Consider the following 10049-nt stretch of genomic DNA (forward strand, 5'->3'; position numbering starts at 1 on the left):
TGTCAAGCAATTGTAAAAACAAAAAGTTTACTTGGCAAGTAAATTTGCTGTCCTGTGGCATGTTGAAATGTTGTCAGTGTTATGTTATCAGTCTTACATTATGCAAATCATCAGTAATGCAATTATGATATTTCTTGTGCTGTTTTATGTATACATACTTCGGCTTAAAATTCTAACAAAAATACGTTAAAAATACATATGATTTTCATAATTCTTTTTATATATATTTTTTTGTTATAATATTTTACTTTTTGTCCTTAATATAACTGCAAAAATAATCCATCATTAGCCTCAACTATATTACATTATCAATTATCAGAGTATAGTATCATTAAAAGAAGAGAAATTATAAATACACAGCTGTTGCTCAAACAAAAAGTTAAGGCTTTGGTCAAAGTGGATAATGAAACCAAAAGTTACACATCAATGCATATGTCTTTTAGACGCATGTATATCTTAACTCACATGCTGGAGGAAACACAACAGACAAGAGGGACAGCAATTTTTACACTTTACTGTAAGACATACCAGAAGCTAATAACCAAGGGTATGGAAAGTATTGTGTAAAGGTACACAATGCGATGTTGGTCTTTAAAATGTAATAAACATTTGTATGAATGTATAATTAAATGTAACTTTTCGTGTTATCTTATATAAGAAATTAGTTTTATTAGTGTTTTAGTCTACAAGAAAGATAAAAGTCTAATCACAATCTCTTTTTCCTGATCTTAGTTAGAGTATAGAGCTATAAAATTACTGGGATTAGCAAACAGTAGCTCAGATCATTTGGTTTTGCAAGAATTTAATGTCCAAATGTTTATATTGAGATCTTTGACATTTCATTACAGACTTTGGTATCTTGGCAAATCCAGCCTGATGTGAAAATCCTTCATCAAATGCAGTACGTATTCTGACTGTATGCGATCTCTGACTCAGGGACAGAATTACGTTACTACTTTTCTGCCACTAGTGTCACCCATTAGAATTGCAAAAATATATATGGTTTTCCAACAGATTTGCGAATAAACCCTTTGTCTGACATTGGTTAAAATAATAGATAGTCCCACCCCAAACTCAAGCCATTGGTCAAGTTAATGTTGCTGTGTCAGGCTGGCAGGGCAGCGCAAACGAATAGCAATGCTGAAAATGCCAAAGGTATCATGAACAACGCAGTACATTTTCAGTATTAGGGTTTGGGCTGTTCAGTGTTGGTTCAGTCTCATAATGCATTCATTAATAATAACTTTTATCTTTAAAAATGTATTAGTATATAAAGAAGTTAACATTTACCATGATTGCTGTAAAAGTGTTGTTCATTGTTAGTTAATGTTAGCTAATGTTAACGAATACAATCAAATTGTAAAGTGTTTTCGTGAAATTTTTTTAACAGCTTACTGGACCAGTCATAGTCAAAATTATCAGTGGCATGTGTTGCCGGCCCAGAGAATTACACAGGAAGAATATCATCCACCAGGATCTCAAACCTGACAACGTCATGGTGAGAAACAAATTTGTTTCTGACTGAGCATGTAAAAACATATATATATATATATATATATATATATATATATATATATACAGTGGTGTGAAAAAGTGTTTGCCCCCTTCCTGATTTCTTATTTTCTTGCATGTTTGTCACACTTAAATGTTTCAGATCATCAAACAAGTTTAAATATTAGTCAAAGATAACACAAGTAAACACAAAATGCAGTTTTTAAATGAAGGTTGTTATTATTAAGGGAAAACAAAATCCAAACCAACATGGCCCTGTGTGAAAAAGTGATTGCCCCCTAAACCTAATAACTGGTTGGGCCACACTTAGCAGCAACAACTGCAATCAAGCGTTTGCGATAACTTGCAATGAGTCTTTTACAGCGCTGTGGAGGAATTTTGACCCACTCATCTTTGCAGAATTGTTGTAATTCAGCCACATTGGAGGGTTTTCGAGCATGAACTGCCTTTTTAAGGTCATGCCACAGCATCTCAATAGGATTCAGGTCAGGACTTTGACTAGGCCACTCCAAAGTCTTCATTTTGTTTTTCTTCAGCCATTCAGAGATGGACTTGCTGGTGTGTTCTGGATCATTGTCCTGCTGCAGAACCCAAGTTCGCTTCAGCATGAGGTCACGAACAGATGGCCGGGCATTCTCCTTCAGGATTTTTTGGTAGACAGCAGAATTCATGGTTCCATTTATCACAGCAAGTCTTCCAGGTCCTGAAGCAGCAAAACAGCCCCAGACCATCACACTACCACCACCATATTTTACTGTTGGTATGATGTTCTTTTTCTGAAATGCGGTGTTACTTTTACGCCAGATGTAATGGGACACACACCTTCCAAAAAGTTCAACTTTTGTCTCATCAGTCCACAGAGTATTTTCCTAAATGTCTTGGGGATCATCAAGATGTTTTCTGGCAAAAATGAGATGAGCCTTAATGTTCTTTTTGCTCAGCAGTGGTTTTCATCTTTGAACTCTGCCATGCAGGCCATTTTTGCCCAGTCTCTTTCTTATGGTGGAGTCATGAATACTGACCTTAACTGAGGCAAGTGAGGCCTGCAGTTCTTTGGATGTTGTTGTGGGGTCTTTTGTGACCTCTTGGATGAGTCGTCGCTGCGCTCTTGGGGTAATTTTGGTCGGCCGGCCACTCCTGGGAAGGTTCATCACTGTTCCATGTTTTCGCCATTTGTGGATAATGGCTCTCACTGTGGTTCTCTGGAGTCCAAAAGCTTTAGAAATGGCTTTACAACCTTTTCCAGACTGATAGATCTCAATTACTTTCTTTCTCATTTGTTCCTGAATTTCTTTGGATCTCGGCATGATGTCTAGCTTTTGAAGATCTTTTGGTCTACTTCACTTTGTCAGGCAGGTCCTATTTAAGTGATTTCTTGATTGAGAACAGGTGTGGCAGTAATCAGGCCTGGGTGTGGCTAGAGAAATTGAACTCAGGTGTGATAAACCACAGTTAAGTTATGTTTTAACAGGTGGGGCAAACACTTTTTCACACAGGGCCATGTAGGTTTGGATTTTGTTTTCCCTTAATAATAACAACCTTCATTTAAAAACTACATTTTGTGTTTACTTGTGTTATCTTTGACTAATATTTAAACTTGTTTGATGATCTGAAACATTTAAGTGTGACAAACATGCAAAAAAATAAGAAATCAGGAAGGGGCAAACACTTTTTCACACCACTGTATATATATATATATATATATATATATATATATATATATATATATATATATATATATATATATATAATGCATGTGACAACTTGCATTAAAAATGTGACAACATCCCCTGGCCTGACAATGAAAAATACTTTTGTCCTCAGAACATTTTTCAATTCAATCTTTCAGTTAAAGTGTGGTTTTATTGTGTTATTTTGTTTATTATCATCATTATCATCCTCATCAAGTTGGGTTATACTACATGCCACTCTTGTGTAAGTCTGTTTCCCACATGGGCCACCCCATTCAAAAAAGTCTGGACACGCCAATGATAATTTACCACAAAGTTCATTACATATTTTTATAATTATTAATTTTATTATTATTAATACTGTGTTATTATTATTTTACCACACAATATACATTGTTGTCGTCACACACCATTTATCCTCATTGTAAACCTGTATTTGATGTAATCTGTGCTTTTTTTTTTTTTTACCTTTTTTTTTTTTGTTCATGGTTTTTGAGGATGTGGGGCATGTGACACAACTTCTCCATGTTGGCCTGTGCCTAATTTGGCAACTAGTTTCACCAAGTGATAGATGAAGTGGCTTCTCTCCTTCTATTTGCAGGTGGAAGTCAACACTAATCAGGCAGTTATAATTGACTTGGGGCTTGCAAAAACTGAAAGGAATGGGCTTTTGTCTGGTCAAGAGGGAGGCAACTGGTATTATGCGGCTCCTGAGGTTGCTTTAGGATGGAAACGAGACAAGAGCTCTGATGTATGGGCAATGGGCGAAATCATAGCAGAGCTCCTACTTTACCCCAGAACAAGACTCCCTACATCAGTAACAGCCACATATATCAGGTCACGCTTAGCTGGTAATCAATACTGTGTTCCTGTTTCTAGCATGGTCAAGACCTATCCTAATTCCAGAATTACAATGGAAGATGCCAGTACACAAATTATAGCTGCTGGATATTTGTGGAAGTGCTTCTTTTATCAGTAAGCTGATTAAGAAAAAAGGGAAAGAAATTCAACTTAAAATACTAAACTTGTACACTTATAATGAACTTAATACATTTATGTTTGAGATAACATTTTTGAACATATTATGTTAATTCCAAGTGAAATTCAGCACAGTCATAAAAAAGTGATATCACATTGCTATGAAATGGATTTAAATATCTAATGGATGGTGTTGACTCAACGTGATTCAATTTACTTAACATTAGCTAATGCAAGACATTTGTTTAGCAAGTAGTTTCAACTTAAATTCACAATCCATCTATTGGGATTATGTGAATAATATTTTTTGCATCTATGTATTATTGAAACCGGGCAGGGGATTTCCAGTTCCCAGCACGCTTTACATGGAACAGGACTGAGAGAGTACATTTTTTAATTGTTACTTAATGTACAGTACTGTGCAAAAGTTTTAGGCACTTATGAAAAATGTTGCATGGTGAGGATGTCTTCAAAAATAATGACATAAATAGTTTTCATTTATTACTTAATGTCATACAAAGTCTAACCACCTCTGCCTTTTAAACAGCCTCAGTTCTCCTAGGTACACCTGGACACAGTTTTCTTGGTTGTTGGCAGATAGGATGTTCCAAGCTTCTTGGAGAAATCGCCACAGTTCTTCAATCTATTTAGGCTGTCACAATTCCTTCTGTCTCTTTATGTAATCTCCGACTGACACGATGTTCTTTGTGGGGGCCATGACATCTGTTGCAGGGCTCCCTGTTATTCTATTCTAATCTTTTCTATTTGCAAAAGTAATGTTTGAGAGTATAACATTTATATTTCCTACTGACACACTAAAGCTGAAGATATAAATAACCATCTTAAGACAAATGCTTTTGTGAAACACCTTATGTGCCTAAGACTTTTGCACAGTACTGTATTTCTATGCAAGATAAAACACGCAAGCAGGAGACTTGTTAGTGTGCAGTGTTCTGTTATTCTGGGATTTAGAGGAGTTTCTGTCATGCTGGAATTTTTTGGAGGTTACCATTGTGGAGAAGAGTGCTAATTTTGGTCAAGGATAGATATATTGTTACTGAAACATCAGTATATCATCTATCGGGGTGTATCAATATATACTGACTGTCTAGGGGTCTCTATACACTTAATAACACAATATCTGTCATAGTTGTTGTAAATATATTACTGTGCCAACATATTCCCCATTAAGAAATAGACATAAAAACTTTTCATACCCAACAGAATGTCACAGATCACTATTTTCCAATGACACAAAATTAGATTATTTATAATTTAACCTCAAAACTGTTCAGATGAAATGTGAAGTTTAAGAGAACCATAGCTATTCATTAGATGTGTTGAAATGAGTAGTCAAGAGAAAAGTTGAGCTGGGGGGAGGGGCTTCTTTTCCCATCACCTTTACCCTTGTCTTGTAGGCAATTTGCAAAGTTGTTAATTGAGATATGTTGCATATATCATGGTCTATTGGATCAGCAAAGATAATGTACATGCAATATGATAATATGATAGCACATTTATTTTAAATAGAATTAGGACAAAAATAATCAACTGTTCTAATGAATTGTACTATTGATTTAGATGATAGGCCTGTTCATGTAAGTGAGGTTTAGATATCTGCTGAAAATCTTTCAGAAATCACTTAATTCATCATTATTTGCAGTTAGCTTTTCAACCACCAGAGGGTGTGTTTGAACACTTTACGAAAGAAAATGAGTAGCAAAGGCTTCTTCCAGTATCAACGGAAAGCAGTCATTAAGGTTTCAATGTGATGTGCTGGAAAAGGTACAGTGCTCTACACAGATGCAAAAATTGGGCACACTTGACTTGATTTCTTCACTTTTTTTTATGATCTCAAACAGCTTTGTTTTATTCAAAAGCTGTTTTATTTCATTTCAATTTTGATTACTTTGATTCTAAACGTGAACAATTGCAATAATAAAGAATTTAGATGTGTCCAAACTTGTGACTAATGGTGTTTGAGTCTGCTACAGAGATTTTGTTCTCATATGTCAACTTGATCTTATCTAGAGAATAAAACTAAACAGCCAGAATATCTTAATGACAAAAAGAATCCTTTTAGTAATAACTCTTTATCTTATCTTAATTTAAAAAAAAAAAAATGTAAGGTCATTTTAATGGATGTGATCAAAGCAATATATTAGGCATTGACATGCTTTAAAGAAAATATTCTGATGTTCTAGAAGATTAAATGTGCATTGATTTTTAAAAAGTGTCTCAAGTTTCTTGTCACTATCAAACCTGCTGGCTTGCTAACTGATGGGTTTGTAAACTGTTCAATTAAACTGAGTAAAATAATATTCTGACTAAATTTGCCCATTACTGATTAAAGAATGGACTATGTATTTTCTCTTACATTCTATTACGGCAGGCAGTCGTTTCCTTGGCGTTGGTCCATCTTTACAGTGAGATCACCTGAGGGTGCAGGCATCATGTGACATAGTAAGAATGTGAATCATCACTGGGGTGTGTCATCTGTGAAGCACCTTGTATGATTGGCTCACAGAGGAGAAAGAAAACCAGAGAGATACATTACCTCATAGTAGAGGAAAAAGCGATGAGGTCATACTCACCTGACTCATATTCCCAGCTCAGAGAGCCATTTACACTCAATGTAAACCCCTAAGTGTTTATATGAGTATGAGAGAGAGATGGGAGGGGTAAGGACCAATAGTGTCATATAGTGCTCAGATGCAAGAAGACCTGACACACTGCGCTGGCCATTGATAGGAATAATAATAGTTTCTATTGAAGTCTATGTGGCAAAACAAGGAATTATAAATGTGAAATAATACGCCTGTAGAGCTCCCATATATTCTGGACACTTGTTGGCTTTCCTTTATTTGCAGTCCAACTCATCCATTTAAAAAATAATGAAAATATTAATTTTAAATTAATAAATAAATCTTATGCACAAATATATATATATATATATATATATATATATATATATATATATATATATAAAAGCTTTTATGCATATGCCTTTAGATCAAAGTTTGGACATAATTGAAGTTGTTGTTGCAGCCTGCCAGCATGTGGCCTAAATAATAAATAAATAAATAAAGACTATTATTGTTGATGATTATTGTTCTATTTATATAATAATAAATAGTAATTTAGTAGTATAGTATAGTAGTAGAAGAGTAGTAATTATTAATATAAATAATAGTAATACTTTTTATTTTATTATTATTTACATAAATCCCGTCTAGTATGTCCAAACTATGATCTAAAAGCTTATGCTTAAAGGCTTGAAATTAGTTTTAGAAAAATATAATTTGTGCCTATGATTGATTGGTTGATTGATTGATTGACTATTATATATTATTATTACAAGACGTAAGTTATTATTAAGTCTAGTATTAATGCCAACTGATTCATCTCATTGTGTTATATGACACCAGATCACTGCATGTATTGACAGAAGCTCTACTATGATGTCATATTAGGTCATCATTTTCAGAATGTGGGGTGTAGTAAGTATGATATGAGAATATGTAAACACATTGGTTCTGTGAGGACAGAAACTATTCAACACAGATCTAAAAAAATGTGTCTTATGACTACACTTGCATCCTACCAAAACAGACAATCAAACTAAATGGAGATAAATGGAAAGACAAAAAGGGGGACAAACAAAAGACCCAGGCCCACAGACAGGCAGGGGCAGGAGGGAAAGATGATCTGTTATCCATAGTTGATATTGATTTGGGCTGTGGGCTTCCAGTAGACACCATTAATGGAGGCAGATGACCTTTTGGACATACTGGCAGTCACTAAGATGCTGGCACTGATCCAGAATGTGTGAGAAAGACACATCTTGTATGTCTCATATTAATGTAGCCATCTGATCAACTCTTGTTGCAATAATGTCTTTGGAAACATTGTGCGGGCAAACTGTTTGAATGGCTGGTTAATGCCTTTTTCAGAGAAAATACACACAGTAAAACAAACATACAGAATCCTTCTCTAGTGCTGATCGTCCCTTGACCTGAGAAGAATTTTAGAAGCTTCTTTCCTATAAGGAATTACTTGAGTTTGCCTTAACTGGCAAGGGAATATGGTTTAGGTATACGTGCAGTGTGCTCACATTCAGATTAATAAACTTGGACATAAACAATATTATGGGGACTTTAAAACATTTTAAACTAAGAAAAGTTATGATGTTACTAAGTTACAACATCATAACATCACTATTATGTTATACAGTACCAGTGGCGTAGCCAAGGGTGGGCCGGGGTGGGCCTGGGCCCAGCCAAATTAGACCCAGGCCCACCCAGAATATTACAGATTATTCTTTGACTTCAAATATATTTAAAAAAAATGCATCAATTCTGATTTCTGAAAGTGTGAAAGAACTGTTTGAATGTGCCGCCTTTTGATAAGGAAAATTTGGTAAAAACAAATAAAAAAAAATAAATTGGGGCAAAAATTTGGCCCATCCATTTTTATTGAGGCCCACCCAAAAGTAATTACCTGGCTACACCCTTGTACAGCACTATTACTTGTTACTGTTCTGCACTATTTCTAGGTCACTTATCAAATAGAAGCACATTTGTGACCATGTTTACTCCCTTGTACAAAATGTCAGATTTCTTTGCTTCTTTTGAAGAACACATGCTATTTGGAACACTCTCAAATCATGTTGATAACATAGAGGAGTGCATGCCAGCTCGAGTGCATTTTGTCATTAAAGCAAATGAGGGATATTTTGAGACATTAAACAATTAATGTAAATATTTCAAATGAAGCTTTCTCTCAAACTGTTACTCATAATATAATTTGTCAAATTTTGCCATCATTTACTCACCCTCATGTTGTGGCAAACCTGTATGACTTTCTTCTGTGGAACACAAACAGAGATGCATAGTTGGAGCGTGGGTAAGGCTGAGGAAGGCTTAGCCTTTCCCTGACCTCGGGCATGATTTGTGTATTAAGGAATATAGGTATGGATAAGGAATTCCAATTGATGCTCTGGGATAACGCTGGGATCTGTTTCCCCAACTCATATTCAAAACTTAATTACTAGTGTGAAGGGGAAAGCTGACACTAGATCAGTGTATGTGGTGTGACTGTTGTGCAGTAGCCTACGTTTTCCATGTGATGTGAAAAATATTTGTATTTCTATTGAATATATGGCTGCAAGAAATTTATGTATTTTTTTTATAATCTCTAGATGGTTAGTGGGTGTGGATACATGCCCTTACACTGTGGTTTGTTCACCCTCCGCCTATGCAGTGACTTTAGGCAAAATGTTAGTGTCTGTCACCATTCACATATTTTTCTATACAGTGAAAGTAAAGGGTGACTGAGGCGGCTGTCATTCCTCATAAAATCTCCTCTTGTGTTCCACGGAAGAAAATCATATGGGTTTGGAACAATATGAGGGTGATTATTAAATGTTAACACAATTTTCATTTCTGGGTAAACTAAAAATGAAAATCGTTTACTCACCCTCATGCCATCCCAGAAGTGTCTAACTTTCTTCTGCAGAACACAAATTATGATTTTCAGAAGAATATCTCAGATTTGTAGGTCCATACAATGCAAGTGAATGTGTGCCAAAATGTTGACACTCCAAAAAGCACATAAAGGCTTCCTAAAAGTTATCCAGAAGACTGCAGTGTTTTAATCCATATCTTCAAAAGTGATATGATATGTGTGGTGAGAAACATCAATATTTAAGTCCTTTTTTGCTAGAAATTCTTCTCCCTGCCCAGTAGGGGTTGATATGCATGAAGAATGTGAATCACCATAAATGCAAGAAGAAGAATGTGAAAGTGAAAGTTAAAATGGAGATTGACTGAGCAGGGAGGATAATTTATAGTAAAAACAGACTGATCT

The sequence above is a fragment of the Myxocyprinus asiaticus genome, chromosome 15 (genome assembly GCF_019703515.2).
Source record: "Myxocyprinus asiaticus isolate MX2 ecotype Aquarium Trade chromosome 15, UBuf_Myxa_2, whole genome shotgun sequence".
NCBI classification, from domain to species: Eukaryota; Metazoa; Chordata; class Actinopteri; order Cypriniformes; family Catostomidae; genus Myxocyprinus; species Myxocyprinus asiaticus.